Source organism: Pogoniulus pusillus, chromosome 20 (genome assembly GCF_015220805.1).
Source record: "Pogoniulus pusillus isolate bPogPus1 chromosome 20, bPogPus1.pri, whole genome shotgun sequence".
Classification (NCBI taxonomy): Eukaryota; Metazoa; Chordata; class Aves; order Piciformes; family Lybiidae; genus Pogoniulus; species Pogoniulus pusillus.
Window position 1 is genome coordinate 8216524 of NC_087283.1, and position 26882 is coordinate 8243405.

The 26882-nt window shown below is 43.9% G+C and overlaps 1 long non-coding RNA gene across 2 annotated transcripts in view; it reads left to right on the top strand.

The window, feature by feature from the left end:
* The first annotated feature begins 614 nt into the window (after nucleotides 1-614).
* LOC135184203 (uncharacterized) overlaps nucleotides 615-26882 on the top strand; it is a 33773-nt gene continuing 7505 nt past the window's right edge. For both annotated transcript variants that reach the window (XR_010305903.1, XR_010305902.1), the window contains exons 1-3: nucleotides 615-666; nucleotides 22853-22969; nucleotides 25221-25300. This is a non-coding gene — a long non-coding RNA (uncharacterized LOC135184203). The remainder of the gene's footprint in view (nucleotides 667-22852; nucleotides 22970-25220; nucleotides 25301-26882) is intronic.

The window sequence follows — 26882 nt, forward strand, 5'->3', positions numbered from 1 at the left end:
ATGGAACTGTTCGTTTCTCTATCCTGTTTATCTCGGCCCGTGGGAAGGGAGATAAAACCCCTGCGCGGGTGTGCAGGGAGCTGCCTTTTAGCTCGTTTCAGGAACAGACGGGTCGGTGTCGGAATTTTTGCCGGGCAGGGAAATCCCTGTGGGAAGGAACGAGCTCGGCCGCTCCCCACCATCGCTGCCCTGCGCGTTGCCCAAAATAAACCAAACTGGGCGGCAGCACTCGCGGTGCTGCTGGGGGTCCGCGGCCGCGCATCTAGCCCCAGAGGATGAGTTCCCTTGGGGTAAGAAATCACAGCAGTCAGAGGGTACGGAGGGACGGAGCTCTGCCCGAGGTACCCTGCGTTGTGCTGCACGGTCCTGCGCGGTTCTGCGCACCTCCCCTCGCTCCCCTCCCTTGTCAAAAGCGCACCGCCCGTGCGAATTGGTTGCATTTCCTCGGCTGATTGTTTAGTTAGAGATTTTGCCAACTTCCTGACGGTTCGTTTTCTGATTCTGAAAAAAAAACCCAACACACCAAAAAACAAAACCAAACCAAACAAACAAAAACCAAATAAAAAAAAAAAAAAGAAGGCAAAAAAAGGCACTGCATTTCCTTTTTGACTTAAGAGAGAGAGAGAGAGAGACGCAGAGGCTGGGGGCTAGTGGACACTTCGAGCTGTATGTACTGGATTTTTTCTCTTCCCTCTCCCTGTCCCAAAACCCTCCTCCTCTTCCTCTTCCTCCTCTCCGAGCCTGGGTTTTGCACCATCCCCTTTCCCCTCTCCCAGTTTCTTGCTTGCAAAACCTCGCCGGGTGCCTGGGGAAGCGGCACCGCTGCTATGCAGAGCTGCTGCTCCACTGGCCCGGGCTGAAGGCTTTGGATTTGCTTCCTCTGCCTTAAATTGCTTTGATTTTTTTTTTCTCCCCCTGTCTTTTATTTCCCATTTCGCATCCTATCCTGGCAGCTCTTTGTGGCTACGACAAGGGATCCAACTGCAGAAAAAAAAGTAAACACGGAAAGCGGTTCCACTCTCTCTTATTTGCTTCGGGGTTTCTGTCGTTGGGCTTGTCTATTTTGCAATTATTTCGGGTTTTGAGGGCACCAGTTACCCTTTGCACTGACTTTGTTGTGTTTATTCCACCCCCTACCCCCCCTTTTTCCTTAGCTCTACCGTCTTTAATCACTGCCTTTAATTCTGCTGCTTTTAAACTGCACCTTTTTTTTTAGTAGCTGATTTTTAATCCACACCAGCACATGCTTGAAATAGCTGATGTGAGAGTTGGTGGGTGCAAATCTTGGCATAAGCATAGCACAGTTCAGAGAAAATTCCTGTCTTCCCCCCACCTCTGGCCTCCACCTCCCCCCTTCTAAAGTATTTTTGTGTGGTCTGATGTTTATCACTCAAATTAGCCCTGACTTCAGACCTGGCTGCAGCAGGTCAGAAGCTGAAGAAGCGCAAAACTTCCTGAAATCAGCAGGAACTCTGGATCAGGCTCTATAGAAACAAGCCAGAGGAAAATCCTGGGTACAGGGTAAAGGAAAATACACAGGAGTGAGGGAGAATAATGCTTTGTTCTGCCATAGCAGGGACAGGGAAGAGAAGAATTCAGGTTGCTTTCTGATAGTCTTGTCTAAAGTTGTTTGTTTGATTTTTAGGATGGAAATGTTAAATCGTCTTCAAATCAGGGCCTGGTTTGGGAGTTAGGCTGAAAAAGTTACTCATAGATGAGTTTGGGTTGGAAGGCACCTTTGAAGGTCATTTAGTCCTTTGAGGTGGTCAAACTTGCTTTGCTGCACCAGTGACAATTCAATGTAATTCACCTCTGTATTTCTGTGTGTGTCTATAGATATATTTCTATGTATCTATATGTAGGTACATATCTATATATGATCTATAGGTATGTACATGTCTATATTTCTATATATAAATGCATACCTATATATGGATATATTTCTATACATCTATAGATACCTGAGGAGTGCTGCCTATGGGTATGGAGAGGATGCACACACAGAAAAAAAGCAGCTGCAACACGCAAAGAGCAGTTTTGGGCAAGGGCATATTTATTCTGTGCATCCCTCTGAGTCGCTGTATCCCTGTATATGCCCGGGTGCATAAGCTGGGTCGTGTGCCATGAGAAGATGAAAGCATGTGCCAGCCACACATCATGGAACAGGGATTAAGTGTGGCTGGGTGGATTTTAACAGGGTTTTTTTTCAGGCGGGACACGTCTCCAAATGTTCTGCCTAGGAGAAATGAGGGATTCCTACAGAGATAATAAATCTGAGCTACCACATCAGCCTTGCACCCCATGTAAAATCCAGACTCCTCGTTTAGAAGCCACGTGCATCTGCCCGTGAGACAGGGATGGGTTGAGACAACGCTGCTCATCTCAAGTGTTGACATCCAGCGACGCAATCCAAATATTTGTCCAGCCTTTTGCGACAGGATTGTGTTATTCTTCCATCGAAACCATTGCTCTGTGAAGCTGTTTCTTAAAGCCGTTAAAGCTGAAGCAGAGATTGCTATCGGGGAAAGGCGAGCTGGGCTTGTGCGAGGTGAGAACTCTCCATTAGGTGGCATTGCTCGTTTGGCAGATGGAGAGGAGAAGGTGGCTTCGTGCACTGGTCAGCTTCTGCAGCCGGGGCACGTATTTGCCTTGCAATTTGAAGCGTATTTATCTTTTCAGCACTTGTTCTGTACTCACAGCACAATTTGCTTTATCAACACACAGTTTAATAATTTTATCGGGTAGGCTTCTCTATCCAGATAGAAAATCAAGATCCACTTGCCTTAAGCAGCGCACTTTGCATCTGCTTTTGTGTGTGTGTGTGTTAGAAAAATAACGGCTATATAGACTTTAAAACCATAACAATCAAGCGTAATATAGAACAGATTATACCTAACTCCGTCCTGTTTCCCAAAGGTTCCAGCACCTAATCATTTGCTGCATCTTTTGCAGGGTAGCCATGTGCACTAGCAAATTAATTTTACACCTTGACAAGCTGTGGGTATGTTGTGTGCTGGGCAAGGATATGTTAGCTAGAGCATGCATAGCACAAATTTGGTTTGATCTGAAAGACTGGATGAAACTGTAAATAATTCAAATAATAAATGCATATAATTCAAATAATAAATACATTTAATTTTTATTTGTTTTAAATTTGGTATATATCAATGAAGATGAACATTTTTCCCCTGTTATAATTCTGTTCTGCCTATATCAGGTCTGGTTTTGTATCTCATCCCTGAAAAAAAAAAACAACAAACCAAACATTTGAGAAAAGGGTCTTTATTTATTAAAAAAAAAATAATTATTTGGTTTGCAAAGAAAGAGTTCATTTAATTGTAAAATAATTAGCTTGATTTAATTTACACTGTTAAAACCCCATTAAATAAATCAGAGCCCTTATCTACACGAGTTTAGCAAGAGCAGAATCAGTTTCAAAACATTTGCTGTTTGGTTTGGTTTGTTGGGTTTTGGGTTTGGTTTTTTTTTTTTTTCACCTCGAGTTCTTGCTGTCATTTCACATAAAGGGCAGACTTCACATTTAGACTTGGAGAAAGTACCCAAAAGAATTAAATCTGGGTTTTAATTATGTTAAAAGAAGGATCTTCCCCCCCCCCCCCCCCCACCTCGAATGGCTTTAAAATAGCCTGATTCACAAAGAGCTGTATATTTATGGCTGGAAAAATGAGTCAGAAATGTGACCTTACTTATATGCATATATGATGAAATATCCACACATATTAAGGGCTAAATAAATTTTAAAGCTAATTTTTTTTTCCAGTTGAGAAAAGGGAAATTTTATTTCAGACCCTTTTCTTATTGCACAATCCCCACCCACCCCCAACCACACACACTTTTCTTTAGTGTCTTTCTTTCCCTAGATTAATTACATGAATGAATGCTAAAAGCCTGATTTGTTGGTTTTCCTTTAATAACCAGTATTGCTTTCCTGTGCTCTCAGGGGAGGGAATATTTTGGCTGTTTTGACAACTGAAGTTTTCAAAAGCTTTATTTGTTTGTAAGAGTAGTAGGCATATAACAACACTTCCATTTGAATATGTGAATCCATGATAATTAATTAAACAATTTCCTCCCAATACCTTAGATTTCTAGATCCCAGCAATAATAAATTGAGAATTTATGTCCTAGGTATATTTTCTTAATGGTGGTTTTAAATCCCTGTAACATCTGCAAGGATCCAAGAGGGTGAACTAATACCGGGAAGGTGAATTAATACCAACATCTGGATCAATATAGCTGAAGAAGAATGGTTTTAACTCTTGGAAGTCCAATGAGAACATCCTAACTCAGTTCAACACCACTTAAAGATGTTGATGACCCAGTCTGTGGTCCTTTAAAGGTCATTTTTTCCTCTTGCAGAGTCAAGGGGAGACCTTAACATTACATGGCTCATTCCATCAGGTTTTGTTGTATTATCTAAAGCTGTAGAAATGCAAACCAGGTTGGCTTTTTCCCCCCTCCATTTATCAGTCTGCATCTAAAAGCAGAAGGGCTGAAGTCGGGGAGGAGAGAGATAGTTCAGAGCTAAAGCAAAACAAACACAGCTCGACCGAAGTGTGATTTCCAAGCGGAGCACCGAGAGCCCCAACAGTGGGGAATTCTGCAGCGCTGAGCTTATTAGCATCCTTTGCACAAAGGCTCAGACATGTAACATTCCCACTTCAGGCTTTGTATAGCTTTTTCTTTCATCCTTTTCCCTTTTTGTTAAGATGCATTTAGTGGGGAAGGTGGGAGTTGTAGTGCTGGGGTGTTTTTCTGCAGTGTCTTTTGTCTCAGCACCAATGTTCTAGCAAACTGGAGTTTTTGCCCCGTGTTTGGTGCAGTAATAAATGATATCATCACCTTGAGCTGAAACAAATCAAGACTTCATTTGGGGGACAGAGAGTTATGATAATTAGGGAGAAATCAGAGACCAGATCTTAAACTAGGAGAAATTGCTGAATTTCCATGAAAAATCAATGAGGAGTCAGAGAGATTTTATTATTAATTTTTTTTTCTTCTTCTACCCTGTGTAGAAGAAAACTGATATCAAAGTCAACAGCCTCCCAGCCTACTCCAGTCGGTGGAAATTCCAGCATCCATTACCTGCTTGTGACCTTTAGCAGGGCAGCAGAACAAGCAGCACAAAAACGCCGGGGGAACGGCACGGCACCCAAACACAGTTTCTCTTTCATAGGAGAAATTCAAATGGAAGAAGTTGAAATCCGTTTTCCTATGACAGCTTGCAACTGGATTCATCCCCTTTTCAAAACTACCTCCACCAGCAGTCAGCCTGGGGAGAGGAGTTAAAGCACTTTTCATGGGGTTTTCTAGCACGATAAGGCCCCGGGGGTTGAGTGGGGCTGAAACTCCTGCAGAACAAACAAACAAACAAAGAAAAAGGGGATGTGTAATCTCTCAGAGGTCAGGTCCCCCTGCTTTGCCTATTCATCACCCAGTGCCAGCTCCTCTAGTAGTATTTAACCACGGTTTAGGGAGCTTGCACGCCGCAGATTGTTTGGTTAAGACTCCATCACGAGAGAATTGAATGTGTGCAGCGTTTAGGGGAGGAAAAGATCGTGGGACGAGGCTTGAGAGATGCAAATTGTGGTCTTGGGCAGCGATGCAAGTCTAAATAAATGCCTAACAAATCCAGGAAAAGTTCAGCACAGTCCTCCTAGTGAAAATAAAATAGTAATTATAACTATAGTCAAAGAAAAGACTATGATACTATGATACTATGAAAAGGAAGGGTCAAAGCCTGCTATAAGCGACCCTAATGAAAATTACACTGTGCTAATGACTATAAGGGCCAATTTTTTAATGAGAATGGCAACTCTGCCTTCCTGCCTTAAAAGCAGGAGTAGAAATAGATGCCTTTGCACCATCCTATAGAAATACATGTGGTCTGACTTTATTTAGGCTCTTGGTGGATCAGGGCTTTAGGTAGCTGTCTTTCCCACCACTTTCTCACCCTTTTCAAGGCATCTTCTTGCCTTGTTCATGGTTTAAAAAGAGATAGAACCCACAGCCTGGCCACGATGCTACCTTGACGTGCTCACATCACCTTCCCACCAGCCTAGGGAGGTGTTTCAATCCAAATGTCTCCAAAGCAGAAATCCCATCACAGACAAATCTCCAGGCTTGAATATGGAGGTGGGGGGGGGGGAGGGAGGGAGAGGGGGGTGTTGCTGAAGTATTACCTGATGAACGAAGGCAAGGAAAGTATTTTTTTGCCCATGATTTAAACAAAAATAAATTGGTTTTAAAAGAACATATTCTATTTATTCAGTTTTGAGTTTGGCTGAGGTTTGCTGTAAAAATAGTGCAGTAATTTTTTAAGAAACATTTTCTGTTTGGATAGATTAACTGTACACGCAGGCACTTCAGCTTTTGATTCCTTTCAGTAATATAAGTAATATTCATTGCTGGCATCAAAAGCTGCTCTTAATATAAACAGTTTGGGAAATCTTCCATCCAGGGCAGATAAAATCTCTTTGAAATGTGGGGTGGTGATGAGCAACTGTCACAGCACTCGATCCCCTCTCTGCTCTCGGGTCCCAGAGCTGAAGAGGCATTGCCTACAGCAGTATATCTTTCCCAGTGCTCCTCTACAAATAGTGAACAGAAATACATTTGTGGATGATATTATTACTGAGCCAGTCAATTGCAATAGTCAGCCTAGTATGTGGATGGAGCAAAAATAATGCTGATATCATGACAATGTGGGGTCCTCCATCTCCCACTGTACTTTTTACATCTGGGCCAGCACCCAACAGGACACTTGATGCATCCTTCCCAGTCCACCTTCCCTCAGATTCTCTCAGGCTCTCCACAGATTTTTTCCATTCCCATGAAGTGTGGGAAAAGCCTGATTAAATTGGGGAGCTGATAGGAGGGGCATTCTCTCCTTCCCCTCTATACTTGTCTTCTAGCTTGCTGCACCCATAGCCTCTGTGCTTACAGGCTATATGTAGCTCAGCAATAATTCCTTTGACAGCCTGAGCTGCTTACTTTTAGCTGATAGCTACCTTCTATCATTTTGTATCTGTTAAATTGGACTAAGATTCATCTTAGTTACATTTTTTTTCATAGTCCATCGATGATCCTCATTTTCCGAAGCTGTGACCCCAAACCCCCACACTGCCACTAACCTTCAAACCTTGGATTGGCAAAGGAAATAAATAAAAATAATTGGGGGTGGGGGTGGGAAGGAAAATAACAAAACAGTGAAAGAAACAAACATTTCTCTCCATTTTCTGTGTTGTGGAAGTGACCAACCTGGGAGCTGGCTGAGTCCAACTCACCTGTGCTACCCACACAGAAGCATCCCTCTGAGCTTTTCCCAGCACATTAGAAGATACAGGACTGTTACAAGCTTGGTTTCTGCTTGAATTTTTTTCCTTTCACTTTTGTCAATCCCAAAGCATTTCTGAGCTCAGCCCTTTGCAAAAGCTGCATTTTGGGGGGTGAGAGGGGAGGTGTTCCATTTTTTTGTGGCTTTTTTGCTTCAGTGGTTGCACAGATTCCTTGCTAAGAGAACTGCAAATGCACCCAAAACCTGAACGTTCAATTAAGCAGCTCACTGCTCTTTTGACATTTTAATTTCATCTTCTCTCTCTCTCTCTCTCTCTCTTTTTAACTAAGGGAATTAGTGGTAACTGTCTGTCATCAAATTCCAGGATTTTGTGTAATTCAATTATACCTCTCTAGGTTCTTTACCTCTAGTGAAGTGACACAGAAGATTGTATTTCTGTTTCTGAGAAAATACAAATCACCCCAAATTTATCTGCATTTTTGATTGTTTATGTGTGCCCGACAATATCTCTTAGACCTCTTCAAAACCACCAAGTTCTGGTCTGGTTTTTGTTATATGCTATTATTAAAGCATTTCGATGATGTTCCATCTTCAGGGGTCAGTAATTTGTTACAGCAGCAGTGGTGATGAGAACAAAAAAAATATTAGGAAGCATTTTGCATTAGCCTTCCTTGCCATGCTCCCTGTCAGCGTGCATCCCCTTCTCCTCATCTGTCGAGATAGAAATAACCTTGGGACTGGCAGAAATGTGTGTTTCTCATAAGAGAGCAGGGCAGGAAAGGCTTTGCCTTAAATCGAAAGCAGTTGGGCTTCTGCAAGAGTCCTGAGGCAAAATTCGCTGCTGCTGATGGAATATGTCAGCCCTTCCACCTGCCCACAGGCATAACTCACTGAGGTTAATGTCAACCCTAAAGTCCTGATTTTTAAGGCTATTCTAATGGGAGACCTGCTGTAAACCCACATGCTTTCCTGCAGGGTCTGGCTGATGTGGGACCAGATTGGCTTTTACTGGTGGCTAGAGAGGGCTACCTCCAGTGATGGGCCAGGTTATGAGGACATTGTCCCCAGAAAACATCTAACCTTAGGAGTTGTTCTCTGCTGGGAAACTGAAGTGGAGTTTGCCCAGTGTGACTCTCCAGGAACCATCTTGAGCTTTTTTAAGGTGATGTGTCCAGCCTACTTTGAGACTTGGTTTAGTGGTCATATTACTGCTGGGTTAACCACTGGACTTGATCTTAGAGGTATTTTGCAACCCTAAGGATTCTGTGACAGAATCACAACCTCTCCTCCATCACACACATCACAAAGACAGCTGCTGTGTGACATTCTTGCACTGCAGCTCTGCTTGCACATGGGCTGACAATGTCTGGACAGACAGACCCTTGTAGCTACCCTCTCTTGGACTTGAGTTTCATCAATTTTCCTTTTGAGGCACAATTTTTCAACCAGCTGTTGAACTGAGATTCTCTTGTCCTGCTCAACTCTTTTGTTCCTAGGTAGATGGGAGGTCTGTGTGCACCTCAAGAGAGCAGCAGGGAACATCTCCCCTTGTTTGTGCTCCATGCTTCCCTGGGTGATACTTGCCCAGCCATGCTGCTGGTGGCTGCCATCTTGCATTGAAGGCTGAAGCAATCTGGGAGCTGTGAGAATGCTGGAGCTGTTGACTTCACCCAGCTTTGCTCAGAAAAGTTATCAAAGCCAAGGATGGGTGCCAGCAGACACGGGTGGGTGCGCCGGGAGCGCGGGCTTTCATGGATCTCGTGCACTGCGCAGGTGGGTTGGTATGTGGAAAGGTCACACCTACCAACTTCTTAAGCCTCTGGTGTGAAAGATAAAGCCATCTGGTCACCATTTGACAGCTTAAATTGTAATTACACCATTTGGCCTATGAATTGCTGGGAGCCACTGTTTGAAGCTGCCGTCGTCACTCAGCTATTCCAGCTCCAAGATAGGGATCAAGTCATTCCCCGGAAGCTGAGTTACTGGAATTCATCTCGCTTCATCTCCTTGGCCTGCTTTGTACCTTCCAAAATTTATCTCCACGGATCCTTGGTTGCGATTGTGAACTTGGCAGCAGTTGTTTAGCATAAATAACAGCAGTTGCTGATAACCAGTAACACCTGCTGGTCCATTACCCGGAACAGGAGGAGAACACCAGCATCTCCAGCGAAATTCCACCGCGGCAATATGGAAGTGTTTAAAGGAAGACCTGCGCTGCTCAGGGTAGCAGAGATCTGAACCTTTAAATTACAGCCATTCCCAGCCTGACGATAAGTAAATAAACAATTCACAGCTGCATGGGCTAAACACAGAAACACATCTATCTCTTCCAGGCGTGATTGCTGAACAAGTAATTAAGTGGGAAATGTGAGCCCTCAATGTCAGTGTGAGATGATAAAGGTCTCCAGTTGTAAATTAACTGAACTCCAGTGGGCCCTCGATATTAACCCTTCAGGAGCCCTTGGGTGGCAATGGGTGCCTTAGCATGACTCCACTGCAATTTGCATGCAATTATTCCTGACATTTGCCCTTGGGAATATGGAGTTGTTATTTTAGCAAATTAAAAAAACAAGTGAGGGAGCTGCTTTCTCTCTTCCCTCTGAGCTAGCACAGAGCACCCTGTAAGATGTAGTCCCAGTTCATGGCTCTGCCACACTCATCCATCACATTCCCCTGTGGCAGTTTTCCTCCCAGCGATAGCAGAAGTGTCACAAACTCAACATACATTAAAGATTGTGAGCTGCTCAAGCACTGAGATAAGGAAGATTGCTAACCTGGGATGGACAAATATCCATCAATACCTCAGCATGAGCACATCTTGAGAATAAGGATCCTGTGAACAACCATTAGTTGCAATATCACTGCTTGTTGGTTTGGGGCTTTGGTTTAGGTAGGCTATCCTTTTTTGTTTCTTTTCCTGAATGAACTAGTTGAAAGGGAGCTAACTTCAGAACTTGGTTTAGTGGCCATGGTGCTGTTGGTTGATCTCCTATGAGGAGAGGCTAAGGGAGCTGGGGCTGTTTAGCCTGGGGAAAAGGAGGCTCAGGAGTGACCTCACTACTGTCTACAACTACCTGAAGGGTGGTTGTAGACAGGTGGGGGTTGGTCCCTTCTCCTAGGCAAGCAGCAACTGAACAAGGGGACACAGTCTCAAGTTGTGGCAGGGGACATAAAGGCTGAATATTAGGAGGAAGTTCTTCCCAGAGAAAGTGATTTGCCATTGGAATGGGCTGCCCAGGAAGGCAGTGGAGTCGCCATCCCTCGAGGTGTTCAAGAAAAGCCTGGATGAGGCACTTAGTGCCATGGTCTGGTTGATTGGACAGGGCTGGGTGCTAGGTTGGACTGGATGATCTTGGAGGTCTCTTCCAACCTGGTTGATTCTATGATTCTATGATACAACAGTTTCTGAGGCCTAAATACCAACTTAATACAGCTTTTCTCATTTGGTGATTCATGAGCTTAAAGGATCTATTTGATGGCAGGGATGGATCTGACTCAAAACCACGACTGAAGCAATGTGTAGCTGTCCTGCTGTAGGGATGGATTTATGGATCCGGACTTAAGAGTTCCCCAGAACCCAAGAATCCATGAATGATATCGGGCACCGCTCTCATTTGCTGGCTCTTTTCTAACTTCACTTCACAAAGAGAGTCCACTTTTTCTTACCCTACCATCCAGTTTGCAGAGCCTCATCCCTGCCTCTGGTTTTAGACCACGGTAAGAGGCTAGCAAATACAGTTCAACAGAACAAAATAGGCTGGGTTCAAGCAACAGATAACCTTTTATCTACTGGACCCAGCACAAGAAGTGACCCCACTGTCATTTAGTGTGGCACATCCCAAGTTAAACAGATAAATCAAGAGGTTATGTTGTTGCATATATGAGAGTGTTATGAGTATCTTAACTCTTGGACAAAGCTTGCTGACCTTGGCTTTTGTGCTGCAAGTGTTTAATCCTTTTATCTATGATTCCTTTATGTCTCTCTCTCCTTTCCTAACAGTCTCCACAGGTGAGGAGAAAGCAGCAAGAAAATGTTGAAACCAGGCTCTAGTGCAGCTGCAGTAGGCAAAGACAGGGAGAAAATGGAAAAAAGAAATTGAAAGAAGCTCATGAGTATATGATGGGAATTATTTGACCTAGTACCTGCATTGGAAGGAGATATACATTAGATTACCTAAAAAAGCCTCTTCCAGTCCTATGTCCTGCTCTATTCTGACCATGGAAAGCAAATAAACAAACTGCTCACGTGTGCCTTGCTGCCTGTCTTGGTACCAGGGGGAGAAACTGAGCCTGGACCTACACAGAAAGGACATATTCCTAAAATCCTTATCCTTAAATAAGTCTACTCATGCTGCCTTAGCCTCACTTGGCATGCCACCCTCTTATTACTCTGCCATACTCAGGCATCATTTTTCAGCCTCAGCCCAGCAATCACATGCAGCCCACTCCGTAGTAAACTTTTATGGGGACTAAATGAATTACTGGGTTCAGGGAGGTGTCTTTTTGATCCTTTCTTGATGAAGAACGTGATTTGTTTGAGCTTGGGCCCTTTATTATGTATTTCTTCAGATTTACCCACAGGCTCTTTTCCTTTTCCTCATCTGAAGCAAGCTGCTTATATTTCTCAGCTTTACTTGAAGCGATGGCAAGAGCTGTGCTAGGGATCCTGCACTGGGAGTCTGTATTTCAGCTTGGGAAGTCAGACACCAGATCCCTGGAGCATCTTAGCAGCTGGGCAAGTTCCATCCCAGCCAGGCTGTTGCCAGTAAACTGGGTTGCCCTGCTGAGCCAGCTCCTGGGAGTCCATCACTAGTGGGGCAAAAGGCATATGCGGACAGCGGATAACCAAGCTAGGGATCTCCTGCTTCACTACAAGAGCCTTATCTTTCTCCTGTCCCACAGTGTCTCTACAAAAAAAATTGCTCCATTTAACAAAGCTTTATTTTTTTTTTCAGAGCTGAAGCCATGCAGAAGCACAGATCATCCATTTTAGAGCCTACTTCCAGTGAGGGGCCCTGGGAACTGGGCAGGGAGACAGCAAGCTTTCAAAAAACCAAGCTGTGAAGGAGCAAGAACATTCCTAAAATGTCCCTTCTAAAAGGGAGTCTCCCTTTTGGGTTTAAAATGCTATCTTTGTTACCACACTCTGTAACCTCTCTAGCAAAGAGATGAATGTTATTAGAAAAGAGCTGAGCATGGGTGGGAAGACAAAAAAACAAAAGGAAATGGAAGTCCTGGAAATTGATTTTCCATTCAAACCTCTTCTCTTTCCTTCTTATTTTTTAATAAGACCTTTTATGAAGTTTACTGCACTGCTTTTATTTTCTTTCAGGGTGTGTTATCTTTTGTGACTTAGTTTAGACTGAAATAAACCTCAGCTACTAATTAAGGCTAGAAATGGAAATCCAAAGATTTGCTTCTCATCAATGCCAAGTGGTAAATCCTTTAATGCTCTGAGATTTTGTTCTATAGCTCTAAATTTCCCATTGGTATTTAGTAATCTGCTGATTGCATTTACTTTGATTCTTTGGTCTTCAGTGTTTTCATGTTAAGACACTCGCTTACAGTAGCTCTGAATGTTAAGGGCCACAAGTTAAAAGCTACAGGGTGGTGTTCTTTAATTAAATTCCAGCTTTGTTTTTTCTGTTGAGTTTCCCAACTACTGTGTTATATCATACTAATAAGAGCTGTGCTCTGGCTGGACAAATGGCAGCATATTGCAGTGTCCTGTGGGAGCTATGACATCATGTAGAATTTGCTTATCTGAGCCCCTTTCAAAAGAGAAGGGCAAGTGGTGAGCAGCTGAATTGCATTTTTGCTCCAAGCTACCTCTTCTTACTCTGACGTTATGGGAACAGTGTCACTGTGCAGCTTACATCTGCTGGCTGCTCCATGGAGGCCTCGCATTCACCTACCCTCATCAACTCTAAAGGGAAGCTATAGAACCATTGTGGTGGTTTGGATGTTACCTGCCCCTGCACACTTTGGAAATCACCCAGACTAGACTCAGCCAGCTCTGGAAGCTTGAATGAAGCTTTATGTTTACAGCTTAGCTCAATATAGAAGGAGATATTTACAGTAGGTACAGTTATATACAGAAATACACAAGGTAAAAGGTAATACAGAAGCACAACAGCCCTCCCAGAAACCTGAGTCCTCAGGAGGGGATCTCAGCCACCCTTCCACCTTCTCCCACCCCCCTACCTTACCCCAGATGTTGCCTTGTGCCCCAAGGAAGAATGGAGGTTTGGCCAGGGGGTTAGGAAGCAGAGTGGATTAATCAGAGAGACAGAGGGCGAGGTTAGAGAGAAATGCAGCCCACAGCCTGGACAAAGAGTGACTCCCTTATCTGTGTTTGGATTCTTGTTCTTATACATCTCAGCAAGCCTATGAGCATCCCTGCCCTCCAGCCTGTCTGCTGCACCACACAGCTTGGTGTCAGCAAACTTGCTGAGGGTGCACTCAGTGCCACTGTCCTTGTCACCCACAAAGGTTCTGAACAAGAGTTAAGTCTGGAGGCAAGGATTTTAGAATTGGAGAGAGGCTCTGGCATTTTCCATTTGATTTGTCTCCTTATGAGTAAATAGTTTACATACAGAGAATCTTAGATAAACAGTTACTAAATCATTGAGTGCTTCTCTAACTTAACCCAAACTTCTAGCATTTTCTGCAATCATGCCCATCTCTGCCCCAGAAGAGACAACCTAGACAGCAAGTCTTTCATAAATCTACATCATTCAGCCAGCTGAAATATTTTGTTTCCGCAGCTAAGCATCTGTCCATTCTGTCCATTCCCATTTTGCCTGTAAACCTTCCAAGTGGGAAGCTGTTAGCTGGAAATGACGGTGCCATTTTTGTCATTTATCTACTTATTGCACTTCATCTGGAGAACCATTCAGGCAATAAACTTGTGCTTGGATTTTCTCACCTCTAATGAAGAGTACACATGTAACTGATCTCTTCTCAACCCAGCAGCTCGTGTAAGCATCTCCTTTTTTTCTCTCTAGCCAAGGTATGCTGATGTTCTTGCAAGGTTTGGCTGTCAGAATCTGGGTTGCTTAACTCATTACAGCATTTTGGATAGACTAGGTCTGAAGAGATCTAAACCTGTATTTTCTGAAAACAGAATCACTTTGTCCTTCTGCACATCTTGCTGAGATGCTGAGGTGCTGGAACATGTCCAGAGAAGGGTGACAAAGCTGATGAGGGGCCTGGAACACAAATCCTATGAGGAGAGGCTGAGGGAGCTGGGACTGTTTAGCCTAGAGAAGAGGAGGCTCAGGGGTGACCTCATTGCTGTCTACAACTACCTGAAGGGAGGTTGTAGCCAGGTGGGGGTTGGCCTCTTGTCCCGGGCAACCAGCAATAGAACAAGGGGACACAGTCTCAAGTTGTGCTGGGGTAGGTCTAGGCTGGATGTTAGGAGGAAGTTCTTCACAGAGAGAGTGATTGGCATTGGAATGGGCTGCCCAGGGAGGTGGTGGAGTCACCGTCCCTGGAGGTCTTCAAGAAAAGCCTGGATGAGGCACTTAGTGCCATGGTCTAGTTGACTGGCTAGGGCTGGGTGCTAGGTTGGACTGGATGATCTTGGAGGTCTCTTCCAACCTGGTTGATTCTATTCTATTCTATTCTAACCAATGCCATAAGCTCCTGGGCACTTGAAACTGCTGATTTGACAGTACAAGTGAGTGAGGACCAAAAGCTCCCTGAGCATGGATAACATAACTGCATGAGAAAAACCTGTTTACGTCACTGAGATAACCTGGTTCTTTAAAAATAGCAAGGTCAGGGAGGCAATAAAGCTGTCAGCATGGCAATCAGAGCATGCTTGCCTTTCACCAGCAGGAGGGAGCGTGGTAGGGCCACTCACCAGGTTGGCAACCAGGCGTGGGGGGTGGGATTCGCCACAGGGATGGCCACGTTTGGGTAAACAGAGCCATGGCAATATCAGAGTGCTATTGTCTGCTCAACAGCTCTATTTGTGCCAATGATATTTCCAGGTTAGCTCCTCCTAGGCCCATAAAAGTCTCCATTTTATTCTCTTTGCTGGTTTTTTTTTCTCAATGCAATGATAGATGGAGTGCCCATAAATCCTGGAGGCACAATGTATGAATTCCCCAAGCCCCTGAGCCAAGTGTGGAGCAATTGGTCACCACGCAGGCTTCCACCTGGTCCTAGGTTTGGCTCACGTGTGGCTGTTTTCTGCTTGCTGGGATGCTTCACTCTCTGTTGGCTGTGCAAATGAGTATCTGACTGTGGGAATATTTCAAGTTGAAGTCCAAGCCAAGAATGGAAAATGATTGAATCTGGTCAGCTAAGCAGCCTTATGAGGTACCCACACAGGCCAGGTAGGAGACCAGCCCAATGTTTTTGTTGTGTTAAAGTGCATGCTCTCAAAAGAGGAAGATGTTGTGTAAGGTTCACATCCTGTTGATGCATCAGATACATTTCAGTTATAGCTGTTTTCCTTTGGATTGTGTTTCCCTTGGCTCAGTGTCCAGTTTGACTGAACTAGGACAATAAGTTGTAGTGATGCAACAGGTTTAGGGCTGAATTTTGAGCACAGGGATTTGGGGTTAGGCTGTACAGCATTGACACTGATTGTATGTGGGCAGAGCAGTAATCAGGAGTGAAACATTTCTGAGTGTATACAAAGTGAGAGACTTGTGCTATGGATACCATATAGCATGGCTTTGACTGTTAAGTCACCAGACACCAAGTCTTCACCAAACATTTGCTGGAATTGTAGACTTTTAAGATATTTTCCACGTTAAAAGGCTGAGAAAATGTCAGAGATTGAGTTCAGAGATGAGAAAGACCCAGCAGAGGCACTAGACTCATGTAAGCAAGATCTTGTAGTTAATGCAGCTACCACTGCCTTGTGCCTTGCATGGCTTTTCCCTTCCTTTGGTGATGGTTCAGAATAGCATTCAGAAGAGCTTGAGGCAGTTATGATCTGAAATTCCTAACCAATATGTCCATTTTCTCCCACCCTGTCCAAAATCAAATAGGTGAAAGAAAACGAGCCTTCAAGTGTCCATCACTGCTAAAAATGGTTAGAGATGGGATGTGATTCTGAGCAACTGCATGAGACAAAGATGTGGATGACCAGAAAATGTAGCTGCAATTCAAGGAAACCTTTCTTTAAAGTGTCCAACATGCCTTTGTTGCTTTACTTTAGATTTTTCTGTGCCATCACATTCACTATTTTTATGGGGATCATAAACAGAAATTCTGTGAGACAAGGCTATTTCCACAGACTACTTTTGTTCTTCATGGGGGAAACGTGGAATGGTTTAGGTTGGAAGTGACCTGAAAGATCATCTAGTTTCAACCCCCTGTCATAGACAGAGACAACTCCCACTAGAACAGGTAGCTCAAGGCCTCATCCAACCTGGCCTTGAACACCTCCAGGGAGTGAGCATCCCTGGAAGGGGAAGGAGGAGAAAAGAAAATATCTTCTTGTAGGATTTCCAGATGAGGATTACAATTACTACATACTAGAACATCATGGTGTGTTCTGGAGCCTCCATTAAAAGAAGGATGTGGATGTGCTGGAGTGTGTCCAGAGAAGAGCTACTGGGATGCTCAGAGGGCTGCAGCAGCTCTGCTATGAGGACAGACTGAAAGAGTTGGGGTTGTTCAGGCTGCAGAAGACAGGCTCCCAGGTGACCTTAGTGTGGTCTTTCAGTATCTGAAGGGGGCCTACAAAAAAAAAAACTGGGGAAGGACTTCTCAGGCTATCAGGTAGTGACAGGACTAGAGGCAGTGGAGCAGGGCTGGAGGTGGGGAGGTTCAGACTGGAGGTGAGGAGGAAGTTGTTCAGCATGAGAGTGGTGAGAGCCTGGACTGGGCTGCCCAGGGAGGTGGTTGAGGCCTTGTCCCTGGAGGTGTTTAAGGCCAGGCTGGATGAGGCTGTGGCCAGCCTGATGTAGGGAAGGGTCCCTGGGCATGGCAGGGGGCTTGGAACTAGCTGATCCTTGTGGCCCCTTCCAACTCCCACTGATTCTATGATTCTAACACAACAGTGTTACTTTAAACAGTGTTACTTTCTTCCCCTGTACTCAGCACTGGTCAGACCACACCTTGAGTGCTGTGTCCAGTTCTGGGCCCCTCAATTCAAGAAGGATGTTGAGGTGCTGGAACGTGTCCAGAGAAGGGCAACAAAGCTGGTGAGGGGCCTGGAGCACAAATCCTATGAGGAGAGGTTGAGGGAGCTGGGCCTGTTTAGCCTGGAGAAGAGGAGGCTCAGGGGTGATCTTATTACTGTCTACAACTACCTGAAGGGGCACTGTAGCCAGGTGGGGGGGTGGCCTCTTCTCCCAGGCAACCAGCAATAGAACAAGGGGACACAGTCTCAAGTTGTGCCAGGGGAGGTCTAGGCTGGATATTAGGAAGGAGTTCTTCCCAGAGAGAGTGATTGGCATTGGAATGGGCTGCCCAGGGAGGTGGTGGAGGCACCGTCCCTGGGGGTCTTCAAGAAAAGACTGGATGAGGCACTCAGTGCCATGGTCTAGTTGATTGGATAGGGCTGGGTGCTAGGTTGGACTGGATGATCTTGGAGGTCTCTTCCAATCTGGTTGATTCTATGATTCTAAACCCATTCTTTCATCCAGTGCAACAGCAATATCTTCTAGACAACAGACTCTGACAAAGTTGAAACGTTTGCTTTACCAAAGAGACACCAAATTTCTTCCTCAAGGTGCTAATTTTGTGCTGAGCTGGTCTAAAACATGACTGCATCTGGCTAGGTCTCACGTCTGCTACTAAAAAAAAACCATCCTAAATTCCAGACAATCTCTGGGGCTTTGAAATAAAACTCATTAATCCTGCATTTGAATTTAATATTTGAAATTTTATCCTAATCTTTTTTATTTTTATTTTATTTTATTTTTGTCTTCCACATGAATTAACTTTAGAAAACTTGGAAAGGAACAGGAGGGTGGTGGTGGCTTTTGGCTTTTTTTTTTTCCTTGGGCTTCTTTTTTTTCTGTTAGAGAGAGAACATTCTTAACAAAGGGTATAAAATTAAACTGGATTTGACCTCTGCCTTTAGCAGATTTTCCACCTGGTCTGTGCAGGAAACCAGCTTCTATAGAGCAGCTCTTTCATAAGGAATAACATACATGAGTCTGTAAGTGACAGTTTTTCTTGGGTGGACAACAATGTTAGTTACTCTTTATGATTAATTGATAAATGTTTTGATATGGTGCCTGGGCTCCGAGTCAAAAATCACTCCAGTTAGATGATCCAACACTTGGGAAGCAGAGCCAATTGCAGCTCAGGCACAGTGAAAACAATTCTAAAATATTTGAGCCTAAAAATGTGCATAGTTGTTAAGGAATCTTGCACGTGGGTGGATGGTGGTATCCTGAATTACAACTACTTGGTGGGCCAATTTCTTGAGGAATGCAGGGAAGTGCAGGGATTGGAGACTTCTGCATCTGTATTTCAAAAGACTTGGGAAAACAGAAGAACCACATGGACTCTTGTGGCTGGGCACGTGCTGAGGAAAACCAGACTGTGGGCCAAAATGTTCTTTTAGTCCCTTGGGCTACACAAATCCCTTTGGTTTTTTGGGATGGCTTTAGGTTTCAAGTTTCCTTCGCTTGGTTCCTAATCTAGTCCTCTGAGTGTGCTCTTTTCTTTTTCAGGCTCCAGGACTTACTCTCTACACCAGGCTTCCTATCCTGTTGTCAGATTTGCACCCTGATTCTAAGCCCTGATGTCTTTCTAAACAAGTCAGAAGAGGCAGAACTTCATGTCTGCTGCTATAAATTAGGTCTTGTAATGACAGGACAAGGGGTAAAGGGTTTGAACTGGCAGAGAGGAGATTTAAAGTAGATGTTAGGAAGAAGTTCTTTGCAGTGAGGGTGGTGAACCACTGAACAGGTTGCCCAGGGAGGCTGTGGCTGCTCCCTGCCTGGAGGTCTTCAAAGCCAGGTTGGTGAGGCCTGGAGTGACCTGTTCTAGGGGGAAGTGTCCCTGCCTATGGCAGGGGGTTGGAACTGGATGATCTTTGAGGTACCTTCCAACCTAAACCATTCTATGATTCTATAAATCAGGTTACCACCCCCAGCAGGACAGCCTGGACTCAAAGCTTGGGGGTGCATCTCAGTATCAGTGCGAACCTACACTAGACACAGCTGCTTCTTGTAATGGAGATCCTCTAGAAGAACATCCTATCTTGCAATTAAAGGCTGCTTTCCCAGATTATTAAGGGGGAAAAAAAAAGCCACTCTGTATTTTTCTTTCCACAGGTAAGTGAATCCAGAGGCATTCTTTTGAGTAGGGTCTTGGGGTCATCAGCTTAAAGCTGACTTTTTATGTGACATAGAGCCAGCTATTCTCTACACAGTGGAAACAGAATGTCATTTCTGGTTTCTCAACCTTCCTTACCTAAAATGTTACATAGAGGTTTGAGGGAAGCGTGCTTGGATTTCAGTGTCACCACAGATCTGGAAACTGAAAGGCAAACTCTGAACTTCAGAAATCTCAGTGCTGCTCACCATAGACCTCTGTATTTTTCATGTAAGGATATGATCCTAACCACAAAGATCTCATTGCCTTCAACAGACTTTTGTTCAAAAGCCAAGAGCAGCTGTTACATTAGGAAGATGGATGTCTAACAGATACAGGCACTCCTGGAGGCTACTGTACATCACTAAGGCCAGCAGTGCTTGGAGGGCTTAGATCTGTCCATCTATTAAAGATGTTCAAATAGAGTTAGATCTGGGTATTACTCTACAATCTTATGACCCTCTGCCCTTGATATACTGTTGTGTGTACAGAAGGAGGTGAAGAGTTGCAGAAGATCTTTTCAAATAGCAGAGCATCTTTCCTTTTCCTGTTTTACAGTGAAGATCCATAAAGATGTTTCTTCCAGTCTGCTATGTGCTTAAAAATGCAACTTTTCCAGTGGTTCCTCCATGTCAGGCACCATTTGAACCACTGCCCTTCAAAAACCATTTCTTCCAGTGATTAAAAATGCCACTTTTCCAGTAATTCTCTCCTATCAGGTACCATTTGAAGAGCATGATACCTCCTTCCCACCCTCCCTTCATTCCTGGCACTGGTTTTGATCCTGGCTGCTGGATCTAAACATACTCCTGCTTCCACTTTGTTTAAGACTGGAGGATTTCATCCTTGCTGATACGAGAGGAAAAATTTCTAGCAGCATACTGTAAAGCTTTGCTGCTCCTGACTTCGTAATCATGCAGATTTGATTTCATCTTAAGCTAGCAACTGAACTCTTCTAATAAACAGAGTAAAATCTAATTAGGCTACTGGAGGGGAACAGAAGAATTTATACTCCTCCAGACACACAGACATTAGGAATTCTTCCTCAAACATACACACAGGCTTCCTGGCAGCCGTCTCGTTCAAAGAGTGGCTAATGATCATACTAATTTGCACTTAGCTGATACAGTTAGGAGTTCCTCACAGATGGAAAATATACTTCTTTCATGAGATCATCCAGGGTAGCACAGCCTCGTGGATTGTGCATGGAGAAAAAGAAATCCCAATTTCTAATCCCACGGCTCACACTGCTCACTGTGTGGTCTCCCTCTCTCAGTTTCTCCATGCACAATCTCTACTTACCCAGCTCATTCATGGGATTTTGATGATTACTCAGTCATTTGGCAGTTACATGTTTCAAAGGCAGGAGGCACAATTAAAGCGCTAAAGCGCTGTGATTAGCGAGTCAATGGCACCTCCAGAATGTATTTGTAAGAGATTGGCATACATCAAAGATGAATTTGCCTGGTTTCTGGTCTTTGTTGAGCTGATAATTATTTCAAGTTACAGTTGGACTTCATGACCTTAGAGGTCTTTTCCAGCATTACTGATTCTACAGTTCTGAGTATTGCCGATGAGAGACCTCAGAAAACAATAAAGCTGTGCCCCATTCAGCCCTGGGGGAAGATGACCCCCATACAAAGAGGCACATCTTCCCACACAGAAGCCATATAGGAAGACCAAACCAAACACGTCAGGGATATCTCCAGGTACTCAATGTCTGTTGGACTACAAACCCATGGATATCGCAGGAGCAACAGGCAAACCCAAGACATAGAATCATAGAATCACAGAACCAATGCACCTCTCCCCAGGAATTGGTGCTCAAGGGCCTTGAACCTGCATATTTTCCAGTAGCCTTTCTTCAGCTGGAGTGCTGTTGTCTCCTTCTCCAGGACCGTTCAGCTCTTCCTACGTAGCTTGACAGGATTGCTCCTATAAAACCAGTAGTTATTTCTTGGGTTTTGAATGAAGTGCAGGGAAAGAAAATAGGAATCAATATTAAAATAAGAGATGAATAAAAGCTGCAGTTTGTTTATAAGTAAACAGGACCTGGCCCAACCCATGGCAATCTCAGGAGAAACTTTTCTATTGACTGCAGTAGGGCAGGATGCCAACCACCTCTGGGCTCTGGAGACATAACTGCTTCGCAAAGCATTCGGCTCCTGCTGAAAGTAAGCTTGTTCAGGAAGGGGTGTATTACCAGGAGTGGGAGAAAAAGATCTGCCTTCTCCTATTTCAGATTGTAAAGAATCCTCATTGTCAAAAAAACCCCAAACTGCCCCAAAAAACAACGGGCCTGTAGCAGGCTGAAGCCAGTGTATCTTTTTACAATACAATGAGGTTTTGTGAAATGCAATTGCTGGCCTGAAACCTGGAGGCATTGCCCAGTTTTGACTTATCCTTTGTTCAGGCAAAAGTCCAGCTGATGTGAGAGAGCACTGGGTCATATTAGGATTTGGCCCACAAGGGCGGAGGAGAGCCAAGCTGAGAATGTCACATAAACATATTAGCTAGAGACTTGGCTTCCTCCAAGATCCCAGGGATGGAGGAGGGCTGTGATCTAGTCTTCTGTGAGGCATATAAGGAGGTTACTTTTGTCCTGCGTAAAGCATGAAAAGAACTGTGCTAGTTTGAGCCTAGCTGGGATATTTTGGTGAGAAGAATTAGATTACAGGCTGTGAAAAGGAAACAGTGGTGATGTCTGCTTCACTCACAGGCTTGCTGAGATGTATAAGAAAAAGAACACAAACGTAGATAACAGAGTTGCTCTCTGCCTTTGGGGCTGCACCTCTCTCTCTAACCTAACTTGCTGCCTGACTAAGCCTTCTGCTTCCTAATCCCCCTGGCCAATTCTCAAAACTCACCTTGAATGTAAGGCAACATCTGGGGTAAGGTAGAGGGGTGGGAAGAAGGTGGAAGAGTGGTTGGGAACCCCTCCTGGAGATTTTGGTTTCTGAGAGGGGTGTTGTGTTTCTGTATTAAACTTCTCTATTTCTGTCTATAGCTGTATCTATTGTAAATACCTGCTTGTATACTGTGCTAAGCTGTAACTATAAAGTTTCATCCAACTTTCAGCTCTGCTGAGTTTAATCTGGGTGATTTTCTTCAGTGTGTGAGGGCGGGTAACACCCAAACCATCACAAGAACAGGATCCAAATATCTGCACAAGCATCTATATCACCTCTTGCACCCCCTGGAGATGTCTGGAATCTAGTCCTTGTTGTGTGACAGGTAGAATCCATGCTAAAAGCTGCTTGACCTGCTTTGTCTGGGTGAAAAGAAATGGGACACAATCAACCCGTGCGTTGCCGATGCTGAAGTGGAAAGCACGTTCCTTCTAGTGATGAGGTATGAAGAGGGCATATTGTTCATTTAAAGCACACTCTATAGTTTTTGCAGCACAAAGTATTTTTGAGAGTTTACAGCTGTAGTAGAAATTCCCTGGAGCTTAAGCATCGTTTTTCTGCCAATCAGAAAGCTGAAGGCGCTCCGCTTTGGGCTCCAGCAAGTGACATTTTAGCGTTACACGTCTTAAACGTGGAGCGGTTTCGAGAGAGCATCCTGATGGGTTTTTGAACTCCAAAGAAATGGTTTTCTGGTGCCAAGCTACACAGTCTGGGAAACACTGCCTGCTGCACGCCACACTCGCTCCCTGTATCTCTGCCAGAAACCAGAATATAGATTTTAAAAAGGGGGGAAAAAAAAAAAGAAGAAAGAAGCATAAGAAATATGGCCCAGGACTAAGGTTTGAGGATGCATTTCAAGTAGGAACATTTAATTTATTAACATTTAATGGACTAACTGCTCTCACAGCCATAAGAAGTTGGTAGAGGAGGAGGCTGATGTCCATATATATCATGTAGTGACACCATGGAGACAGGGAGAGGAAAGTGCGTGCCTCAGATTGACCAAAAGTCATCTACGGTATGGAGGAAATGGTAAAACTTGGGCCAATCCACTGTAAGTCTATTAACTTAATAGGTTTAAAAGTGACTTTGCAGTGGTTTCTGAAAGGGAAAACATGGGCATCTGAGAAGGTGCAGATGGTAAAGCACTGATGTGGGACCCATGCTTCAGGGAACAAGAATGCATCAGCCTGTCATGGCTGTCTCCACAAAATGGTCAAAAGGAGGGCATTGAAGGAAGTTTAGAATTACTTGTAGCCCAAAAAAGAATAGTTATAAGATGGAAAAAAAAAAAAGGCATTCATCTTCTTGTACTTACTTTAGTTAACTGGATTAGAGAGTAGCAAGGAAAACAACAGGTAACCTTTTAAGGCTTTTAATTGAATAATAAGAATAGATCATCTTTTAATTAAGGCCTTGGATGAAACAGTTTGCAAGAGCTAATTATAGATAGTAAGACCAGGAGCTGGACTGCTGTAGGAAGGTTTATCTCCAGGGGTATCATTGGAATGTGATTGCTGACAACAATCAGGGCTGGAAACAGCTCCCCAACGAGGAACAGCTCAGATGTGGTTCTCATACCTCTCCTTAAGTGCCCTGCTCTGGCTGGGGCAGAGCCAGGACACCAGATGAGAGGACCTGGTTTAGTAGTGGGCTCTGTAGTGTTTGGTAATGGTTGGACTTGATGATCTTAAAGATCCATTCCAACCAAAACGATTCTATGATTCTGTGACATCTGAGCTCAGCTCCTTCTGATGTCCTTGCATGCGGGAGGCTTAATATTTTAAAACGTCCTGTCGTGGATCTGATGCTTTTTGCCAAGTACCTTCTGTTTATTGTTAATAAAAGTCAACAGAAGTGTGGAAAAGTACAAAATGTCAACCTATGACCTCTGAAATCCGTGGCAGTTGAGAGAAGAGAAAGAAAAACCCACCCTTTGGTACACGCTTTGTCCCTCATGCTGTGTTGGGCTCCAGAAGCAGAAACCTTTTCTCAAGACTGGGGCTTAGAAAGTCAGGAATTTTGTCTCTCCTCATTTTCATTACAGTTAGTTAAATCCTTAGGCTCCTGTTAACACTGAGCTGCAAGCTGACTTCTTTTTTTTTTTTTTTTTGGTTAAAATGCTGAAACCTAATTTTCATTGAACAATTTTCTGTTTGAGGCCAACATCAAATTAGTGCGCTTTCCACTGGCAGACCCAAGTAATTTGGTAGACAGGAGGCTCACACATACTTAAGTTATTCAATACATTTTGTTATACTCAGTACAAAAAATCTAGTCAGAAAAGCCTGATTTATGATATTCCTCAGGTTTCCTGTTACTTAAAACCACTAACATCCTATGGCCAAGCCCTTCAGGGGCAGCCAACACATCTGGCCCAGAGTGGTCCTGTCGCCTATCGCCAAAATGCCATAGTTATAATCAAGTCGTAACAGAAAAGAAAGAATTGGTTATGAGGAAGAAATACAAAACCAAAATGAAGTAGAAAAAGGCAAAGTTATCAGTGGACAGTTTGAAATATGGCTGGGTGCAAAACTTCTGTCCCAGACAGATAGGAGCCTGTAGGATGCTGAGCAAGCAGATCAGATGTGTGCGATTATCTCTTCTGGTCTAATTATAAACTACTACAAGCTCTATTTTTTCCCCCCATTTTACACAGTTTCTAATGTCTATTTTGTTTTTCATTCATGCAGGCAAACCACTCCTGGCTGAAGCCAAGGCTACACAGTCCATCTGAAATCCCACCTGCAGTTCTGCAACTGCTTGTAAATAAGTGAGTCTACTCCTTGCAAAGTGCTTTCTAGCTGTTCTCCTTGGGGACTTAAGGCTTGTCCGATCATCGGGTCTGTGTTGTATCTGTATATCCATCTGTCAAACTTGATCAATGAGCCAAAGTCTCCCAAAATATTAACTTCCTACATGTTTCATAAAAGAACGAGGCAGAAAGTTGATTTACTATCCTCCTTAAATGGAAAGCTGGAGTGGACGTCCATGCTGTAGAAATCATGTCCAAATCCACAGGGCAAGAAATAAAACTCACAGCACAAATCCTTCATTTTTTTCTTTCATTAAACTATATGCTTTAAAAATAGCTCTATAAATAAGAGAGTTATAAAGACCAGCAAGTTTCAGGCTGGTGCAGGCTGGTAAGCCAGGCAGTACTTTGGGGATGCCACCACACACAGGGTGGCATGAGCGCAGGTGAGTTACACTCCTAAAGGGCACACGCAAAGCTGGCCTTGGTGAGTTACACTGCTAAAGGGCACAGGCAGAACTGGCCTTGGTGAGTTACACTCCTAAAGGTTTCTGCTCTGGAAGAGGCATTTTCACAGAGATTCATTTCTTCTAAGGGAGTCATAAAAGAGATGTGCAGCTGATAACGAACAGATTCTCATCCTTGTCGAGCCCTGGAATGTTGCTGTAGAAATGTGAAGAGCTACAGAGGTTTCAACCTCTCTGAAAAGCAGATCATTGAATACTTCTAGCCAGGTTCCTCCGCCAAAGGGATATGAAGTTCTCCAAAACTGGGCCAAATGCTGATGTTCATGAACTGTTCCTCAAGTGGATTGAGATGATGTAACCAATAAGCACGAAACCCTCCTCCACTTTTTAAATTACATCTGGTCGAGATGAATTTCTATGTGCATAATACAACGACAATGTGAAAGATTATATTTGTTCTAAACCTTATTATGCAGTTGTGTTGTGACATGTGAAAGTCCCAAAGGTAACACGGCGTAATCTAAAGCAACTGCGTGTTCATACATGAGGGATCCAACAACTTTGCCTTTTTTCTCACTTGATTATCCCTAGTTGGAAGACTGAGCCAATTTCTCCATCACCAGAAACAGTGGAGCAATGATTTTACGTCCACCAATTAATTCCCTGCATAATTTCTCCAGAAATACTCTGGAAGTGAAATCTGGGCTTTTTTGACCTCCAGTTCCTCAAGCTGTCTGCATGCAGAAAATTGTTTAAGGAGGAAGTTCTTGACAGAGAGAGTTATTTGCCATTGGAATGGGCTGCCCAGGGAGGTGGTGGAGTCACCGTCCCTGGAGGTCTTCAAGAAAAGCCTGGATGGGGCATTTAGTGCCATGGTCTAGTTGACTGGCTAGGGCTGGGTGCTAGGTTGGACTGGATGATCTTGGAGGTCTCTTCCAATCTGTTTGATTCTATGATTCTATGTTTAACCACAATCAAATGGTCAAACATGTCTTTGAGCTTCAGATATGTGTCCAAACATTGTTATCAGAAGACCTGTCTCAAACTGCAACAGGGCAGGTTTAAGCTGGACATTAGGAAGAAATTCTTCATGGAAAGAGCAATTGCCCATTGGAATGGGCTGCCCTGGGAGG